Source organism: Bison bison, unplaced genomic scaffold (assembly GCF_000754665.1).
Source record: "Bison bison bison isolate TAMUID 2011002044 unplaced genomic scaffold, Bison_UMD1.0 scf7180017864305, whole genome shotgun sequence".
In the NCBI taxonomy this organism is placed as follows: Eukaryota; Metazoa; Chordata; class Mammalia; order Artiodactyla; family Bovidae; genus Bison; species Bison bison.
The window spans coordinates 2,004,169-2,011,712 of NW_011494877.1; the positions used below are offsets into that span (position 1 = coordinate 2,004,169).

The 7,544-nt window shown below is 51.2% G+C and overlaps 1 non-coding gene across 1 annotated transcript; it reads right to left on the bottom strand.

Annotated features, from left to right (window-relative positions):
* Nucleotides 1-2,627: 2,627 nt before the first annotated feature.
* Nucleotides 2,628-2,699, bottom strand: TRNAC-GCA. Its single transcript has one exon. It is a non-coding gene; the product is annotated as a tRNA-Cys (tRNA).
* Between the last annotated feature and the right edge of the window lie 4,845 nt (nucleotides 2,700-7,544).

Consider the following 7,544-nt stretch of genomic DNA (forward strand, 5'->3'; position numbering starts at 1 on the left):
ACTTGCCCCTGAGCTTAAATGACAAACTGTGCCAACTACTACTGGTGATGCCTAATTATGAGTCCAACGTGTAACCAGTTATAAATACATATATATATATAAAAGGATCTATTTTTGTGTAAATGTACAAATACTGTACAGCTGTTTGCCGTAAGTATTCTGCAGGAGGGCCTGTCCTTGAGTGTGTTGGGGCTGGAGCTGGGGTTTCACCGGAGGCCTGGTACCCAGCGTGTGCCTGGTGGGGCAGGCTCAGGTGGCCTTGGAAGGGAGGCTCGGGACTCGTGGCTCTCCGCGTCTGTGCGACTCACTGAAAGTGGAGTTTGGGACCTTTGATCACCTCCCCTGCCAGATGCTACCTTCTTGGAGCTGGAGCTTTAGGATAATGTGGATAAGAGATCCTCTTTTATTTTTCTTCTCTCTCTCTCTTTTTTTTCTGAGTTGAAATTAGGCAAGACCTCAATTAAAAAACTCAGGGAAGAAGCCCACGGAGGGGAACGAGTCTTCTGTGTTTTCTTCTTGCCCCGACCCCACCCCTGGCTGCTCAGGCAGCTCGCTATTTCCTTCCTTACTCACCCACTTCCAAAAACCAGAGCGGCTTCTCTCTCCTTCCCTGGTGGGGATGCGGTGGGGTTGCTTCCTGACAGAGTGGGGAAAGAGGGACTGTGCCTATCGTAGCATCTGAGATGCTGACGTCTTCCAGGGAGGTCACAATGATAGTCCTCAGGCTTTCTCCCAGATTGTGGGGTGCACAGTGGACCCTAGCAGCCTGTACTTTGGTTGAGGACCTCTCCTGGCAGCCAGCCCCTCCCAGGGCAGCCAGAGAGCTCAGCTGTATAGGGAGCTGTAGCGTTTGCTCCCCACCCTGAGGGATTTGCAGCGTGGTGAAGACAGCAGGGGCCATGACAGGCAGTATCATGGCCACTCTGATTTACTTATTTACCATGCAGCCACGTCACCTGGCCGCTGGGCACAGAGGCGGGGAGGAAGAGTAGCGTTTTTAAATTACAAGTTGGAGTCTTAGGCTGAAAACATTTGGGGTGGAGAATTCTAGCTTTCCCTGAGGCTCCCTCTTGGTGGAGACTTCCTTCTTTGGAAGCAGTACAGATTCCCGAAGATTCTTGGTGGGGAGGGCTAGAGGAAGCAGGGGACCTAGTGAGATGGAGGAGCTGTGAGTATACTGTTCTAAAGCCTCATCTTTTAACTGCAGAAGAGCCAGAACTTTTAATCTCGGTGTCTGACCATCTCAGTGCTCGATAGGCTACGCCCTTACTCTATCGCCCTTAGGTAGCTCGATAGGCTACCCTTGTGGCTGCCACAGCCTGAAACATTTTGGGATCCCTTTTCTTTCCATTGCTTTTGTAGCCCCTTGGAGCCATTCTGATAAATCCAACACCATTAACTGCAGTCACATTGAATTGTTCCTGTAGGCTCAGCCTCACCCGGTTTGCTTCCCCTTTTCTGGACTCCATTTGACTCTAACTCTGTTGGGCTCTGTCTAAAAGTCAAACCTAATCCGCAGCAGGGCTTTGCCACCCCTGAGACCTTCAGGAGACTGGACTATAGACTCTGGAAGGAGCCCCTGAGAGTAGCAACTGCTGAGTTGGAGCAAGGGAAGGCCCCCAAGGTGCCTGTTCTGAAGGCCAGTGCCCTGTGGGTTGGCTGAGTTCTGAAGTGCGCATTTCCAAACCAGTATTGATTATCTTTCCAGTCATGCCTTGTGTAGTTCTGAGGTGAAGGGTGGATGGCAGGCCTGGGTTAGGATCCTGAGGACCCAAGGGCCTCCTGCTTTGTTGGGGCCTGTCTGTGTTCAGGGGCAGCCGCTCCCTGTCTCGGGGAGCCTTGGCCCCTGGGTGGGTAGCACGCTCAACTTTACTTGAAGCTCCCAGGTGCCAAACCATTCAGTGCCTTGGCTGTCTATCCTACTGCCTTGGAAGATGGAGTCTTCTCATCTCTGAGCCTTGACTTACTTAGCTGCTTTTTCATCCACTCGTGGTGTTGGGACCAAGCCTCCAGGGTCTCCGAGTAGCCCTGTCCTTGGTAGGAAACAGTTCTCAGGCTGCCCTGCCTCTTGGTAAAGTCAGAGTGTTAGTCCTTCAGTGGTGTCTGACTCTTTGCCATCCAATGGACTGTAGCCCACCAGGCTCCTCTGTCCATGGAGTTCTCCAGGTGAGACTACTGGAGTGAGTAGCCATTCCCTTTTGCAGGGCATTTTCCAGACCCAGGGTTTGAACCTGGGTCTTCTGCATTGCAGGCAGATTCTATACTGTGTGAGCCACCAGGGAAGCCCCACCTCTTGATATCTTGGCCTCTTGGCTGGGGGCTCGCTGGCCATGCTAATGACTCCTCTGGTTCTGTGACACAGAAAGTCTGGGGCAAGGAGGGGATAGGAAGCTCTACCCTGTGGGGACCCCAGCATTTAGCCAACTGGGTATCTATTTGAACTTGATCTTTCTATGCAGCAAATCCTGGAATTGGTATTTTAAGAGCCACTAGAAAGAAAGTGAAGTTGCTCAATTGTGTCCAACTCTTTGTGACCCCGTGGACTGTAGCCTGCCAGGCTCCTCTGTCCATGGGATTCTCCAGGCAGGAATACTGGAGTGGGTTGCCATTTCCTTCTCCAGGGGATCTTCCCAACCCAGGGATCGAACCTGGGTCTCCTGCATTGCAGGCAGACACTTTACCCTCTGAGCCACCAGGGAAGCCCACTGGATCTCTGTTTTTGCTGGAGCATCGGATATAATTATTAGGCCAGAAATGGATACTGTTCACTGTCTGGGGAGGCAACGTGGATGAGCAGCGTAGGGCAGTGTTGGTAGTGTACGAATGGGGGTCTCTTGCCTTCAGAGACTCCCGGTGGCACCTGCTTCTCCCGCTGTGCAGGTGTTGTCCAAGAACCATGTGCTTAGGCAACAGGCGCTGTGTCGCGGGAAGTCCTGGTCCCACACGCCTTCACGCTAATGGAACTTCTGCCACCCTGGGACCAACAGGAGCAGAGAGCTGGGAGTGTGTGTAAGGAAGATGCAGTGTTGTTACCTCAGGCGTCATCGGTTTTGGAGTGGATAGGGTGGGCCCTCGAGAAGCGATGGTCTGTGAAGAACAGGCCCTGGAGGGTACCGCAGAAGTCTCCAGTTCACCCTTCAGAGCCTGTGAACCGCAACAACCCACTGTGGTCTTGGCTGCTGGACGGTCAAGGACTTTGGCTTGCTGCCTCTCTGGGCTGGCGTGGACGCTTGTCGTGGTGCTCAGGGTGGGATGCCAGCCTCTTGGGAGGCTGTGAGGTCAGGCTTGTGTGCAGCAGGGGCCGGAGCCCAGCTGGTTGGCGCATCACCTCCTTTGCTGCTGTTGTGCGGCGTTCCTAATTTAGCAACCTTGACCTGCTCCAGGGCCCAGAGCCATTGGCAGGAACTAGTAGCCTCTTGCAGGGAAATGTTCTCCTCTACCCTGGAGTCTCCCAGCTGCCTGTCAATGACCACGTGGGTGAGGCAGGCAAGGCTGGTTCCGGGTCTCAGGGCTGGGCTTCGGGAGAGGGCTGGCTTCTCTGCCACTCCTGCCCTTCCCCCTGACCTGAGGGTAGAGGGGCAAAGTCTGTGTCCCAGCAGATGAGAGTGAGACGAGCATGCTCGGGAAACCGTCAGGGCGAGTCTGGAGCTGAGTCCCCACCTTGAGCTTGGTCTCTGCGCCTTCTGTGGCCCTCCTCAGGCAGCGGGCTGGCTTCAAGGCAGTGTCCGGCCACCCATAGAGGTGGTGAGTGCCTGGCTGGTCCTGCCTCAGGCACAGGGTGAGTAGGTAAATAGAGACATAGGCCTTTTTTTTTTGGTCTTTCAGATGCTTGCACTTTCCCCTTTTCCTTCTACTGCCCTGCACTTACTTGTTAGCACTTACTTAAATGACCACATACTCTGTACTTTGCTGTAAATAAAGACTGAACAGAAAAGAACCCACTCTTGCCTTCTTTGTGGTGCTTGTGCAGGAGGAACAGTGACTGAGGCCAGCGGGTGACGGGAGGGTAGCCCTCTAGGCCTTCGCTGGCTGGATATGGGCACCAGCCTGTTGTCGCTAAGCTTCCCCATCCTCTGCTGCGCTGCAGGCCTCCATGCGTGCACTTCTGCTCCATCTCTGAAAGCCAGGCCAATGTCCCTGGGAGGCTTCTGTTCTCTAGCTCTAGCTGGCTCTGCTTCCTTTGAGGTCATCCAGTTTGTGCAGTGTCTTCCCTCCCTCCCCTCCCTTTGCTGTCCCTTCCTCAACTTTAATAATAAAAGCCAAAACAAAACATTCTAAACCCTTATTGGCTGGAGGAAATTTGGCATTATAACAATTAACAACTTCAAGCTGAATACACATACATCCATGTGTGTGATTACCTTAAGTGACTATATCTATTTAGTGTATAGTCATACAATCAATGCAGATAACCATCGACCTCAATATTAAAAGATCTAGGCCACCCACCACCAGAGATCTTAAAATAATTAAAATAATTGGCTTTTGCCCTCTTTGTAGCACCCCAGTCCCCCCTCGCCCCCCACCTTCTCGTGTCCCTTCACCCGCTGTCCCCAGGCACTACATGACCCTCATCTGCGTGCAGAGTGGCCCTGCTATTTCCAGCCACTTGTCCCAAGGACAGAGCAAACCCACGGAGGAGTTTGGGTCCAAAAGAACTTGAATTTCAGAGGAATCCATCCCAGAAGGCTGGTATGTTTTTAAATCACACATAGGTGTGTGTTATCAAGCTTGGTGATTATCTGCGGGCAGATGAAGACCTTGTGAGCCATGGTTTTACAATCACTGTAGCTGTAATCCAGTTTTCTCTGTGCATTGCATCCACGTCTCCCCGATCTGTGTACCATGTCTGGAGCTGGATGCTTTGCTTGGGACTTCGCTCATTTTCTGCTTCCTTATAACTGGAGGGGCAGTGGTGCAGGCTAGTGGAGCTCTTGAGCCATTCGCTTTGCCTCCGCACCCATCTGTCACAATGTCCTTTGAGCCACCTGCTGCTCCACAGCCTGGACTCACTAGTTTGATGAGTGAGTAAGTGCTGCTGGAGTCAAACCACCTCGACTCAGATTGAAAGAAACCTGTTAGGACCTGCATAAAAGATCTACAGATGAGAGGTGGGGAAGGAGACCTAGGATGTGGGACGGTAGCTTTGAGAGGAGGGGACCACAGAGATCAATTTCTGTCATCATCTGGTGCTGAGGGCAGTTTAAAACAGTTGAGACACATTTGCTAAAACCCAACATGAAGTTAACTATCCATGGTTTATCTTCTCAATAAACCATGAACTGAAACAACAAATTAGCCAGTGGAATCAGTTTGAGCCAGGACTAAAGATTTATCCGGGGCTTCCCTGGTGGCCCAATGGTAAAGAATTCACCTGTCAATGCAGGAGACACGGGGTTTGATCCCAGGGCTGGGAAGATCCCCTGGAGAAGAAAATGGTAACTCACTCCAGTATTCTTGCCTGGGAAATCCCACCGACAGAGGAACCTGGAGGGCTACAGTCCATGGGGTCACAAAGAGTCAGACACGACTTAGCAACAAAACAACAGCAAAGATTTATCCAGACATATCTCCTCGAATGAATGGACGGGAGAATGTGAAATTGTGCGTTACGTAAACTGATTTTTCATACAGGGCAATCTATGCTTGGCATGCCCTTTTACAATGAGGTGCCCATGGTGTGTTGCTGAGTGAGGATGAAGTGGCCTTCACCACAGTTGAGTGCTGACTGCCCTGGGCCAGGGAAAGCCAGCCTAACCTCTCCTTACAGGCTCATGTGTCACATGGGGTTTTATCTGACAGGCCCAGGAGGCTCTCACCAAGGGTATTAGAGTTGAGGATGTTTCCAGATTCCTCTTTATCAGTGCGTGCCCTGTGCACCATGTACTCTTTTCAGGTTCCTGAAATTCCTGACTTTGATGATAACTCCTGGGACTTTACCAGTCTTCAGTCCTGCAAAGTATGTAAGCAATGTGGTCCTGCTCCAGTTTTACAGAGGAAGCTAGGAAGTGGGTCAAGCTGTAGGATGAGGCTGCCTGGCACACGTCTGCCATCTAGTGGTAGAACTCATTTCTCAACAGGAGATGGCCTTGGGTTGTTGGACTCGTGCTCTTTATGAGAGCTGTCAGGGCCTAGAAATCTAGACTTTTTTTTTGTCTGGAAGATCTTTATTAAATAAAGTCTTCACTAGGGAGACAGGAGCATCAGCTCCTACTTGTTAGTTTCTCTATTGCTACAATCTACTGTGGTGTTTCCCAAAGTTGGCCATCATCACTCAGTTCAGTTCAGTCGCTCAGTTGTGTCTGACTCTTTGTGACTCTATGGAGTGCAGCACGCCAGGCCTCCCTGTCCATTACCAACTCTTGGAGCCCACCCAGACTCATGTCCATTGGGTCGGTGATGCCATCCAACCATCTCATCCTCTGTCGTGCCCTTCTCCTCCTGCCTTCAATCTTTTCCAGCATCAGGGTCTTTTCCAATTAGTCAGCTCTTCGCATCAGGTGGCCAAAGTATTGGAGTTTCAGCTTCAACATCAGTCCTTCCAATGAAAACCCAGGACTGATCTCCTTTAGGATGGACTGGTTGGATCTCCTTGCAGCCCAAGGGACTCAAGAGTCTTCTTCAACACCACAGTTCAAAAGCATCAATTCTTCGGCGCTCAGCTTTCTTTATAGTCCAACTTTCACATCCATTGAAGTCCAATCCCTTCATTCCACAGATGAGGAACCTAGATCCCACTACTGGGCTGTAGGTCTGCAGTGGATTTGACTTGGGATTGGAAGCAAAAGCCCCTTTTCCTTTTAGGGCTTCTCCAGGGCAGTGTTGGTAGCAGAAGTGGAGGTGCTGCTACTGGACTGATTCTTTCTGGCAGCTACAGGAAGCAGGGCCTGGCTTGGAGAACAGGAGAAGGAGGAGACAAAATCAAGCCTCTTTTAAAAATGGCATTTGGTTAGTTGGAGGTCAGCTGAGTTCTGTAAAAGGGCTTCCACCTTCTGCCCATTGATTTCAGTGTTGTTTGGTTTCAGGTAGCCTGTTGGGGGAAATCACTCTGGAGTTGACGGATTTAGTTTAAATGTTGGCTGCTTTACGTAACGGCTGTGTGGTGTAGGGCAAGCTGTGCTGTAGGGATAAGGGCCCCTGCTTTGCTCTGTGTTGAATGAGAGCTGGTTCACAGAGGCAGGACTGCCTGGGCATATGGTGTCCTGCGAGGGGCAACTGTCTTTATACACTTAGTAGTTGAGCTCCATGGGTGCAACCGAGTTCCTCGAAGGCCTTTTCTTAGTAGCTCAGGGTACCTGGGAGAAGTTGGCTGATGGGGAAGAATCCTTCAACCGTATTTCTCTGTAGCTTTTGTCAGAGCCCTGCCCTCAGGCTAGTTGCCAGAGGAGGGTTTAGCAAAACCAAAACAGGATTATTGTCATGCACAGACCAACCCAAAAGGGTTCAGACCCTTAGCCCAGCCCAGCCCTGGGGCTAAGAACATTGCATGCTGTGCCTGCTTGCCTGCTAAGTAACAGTTCAGTCAGTCAGTGACTGAATGGACC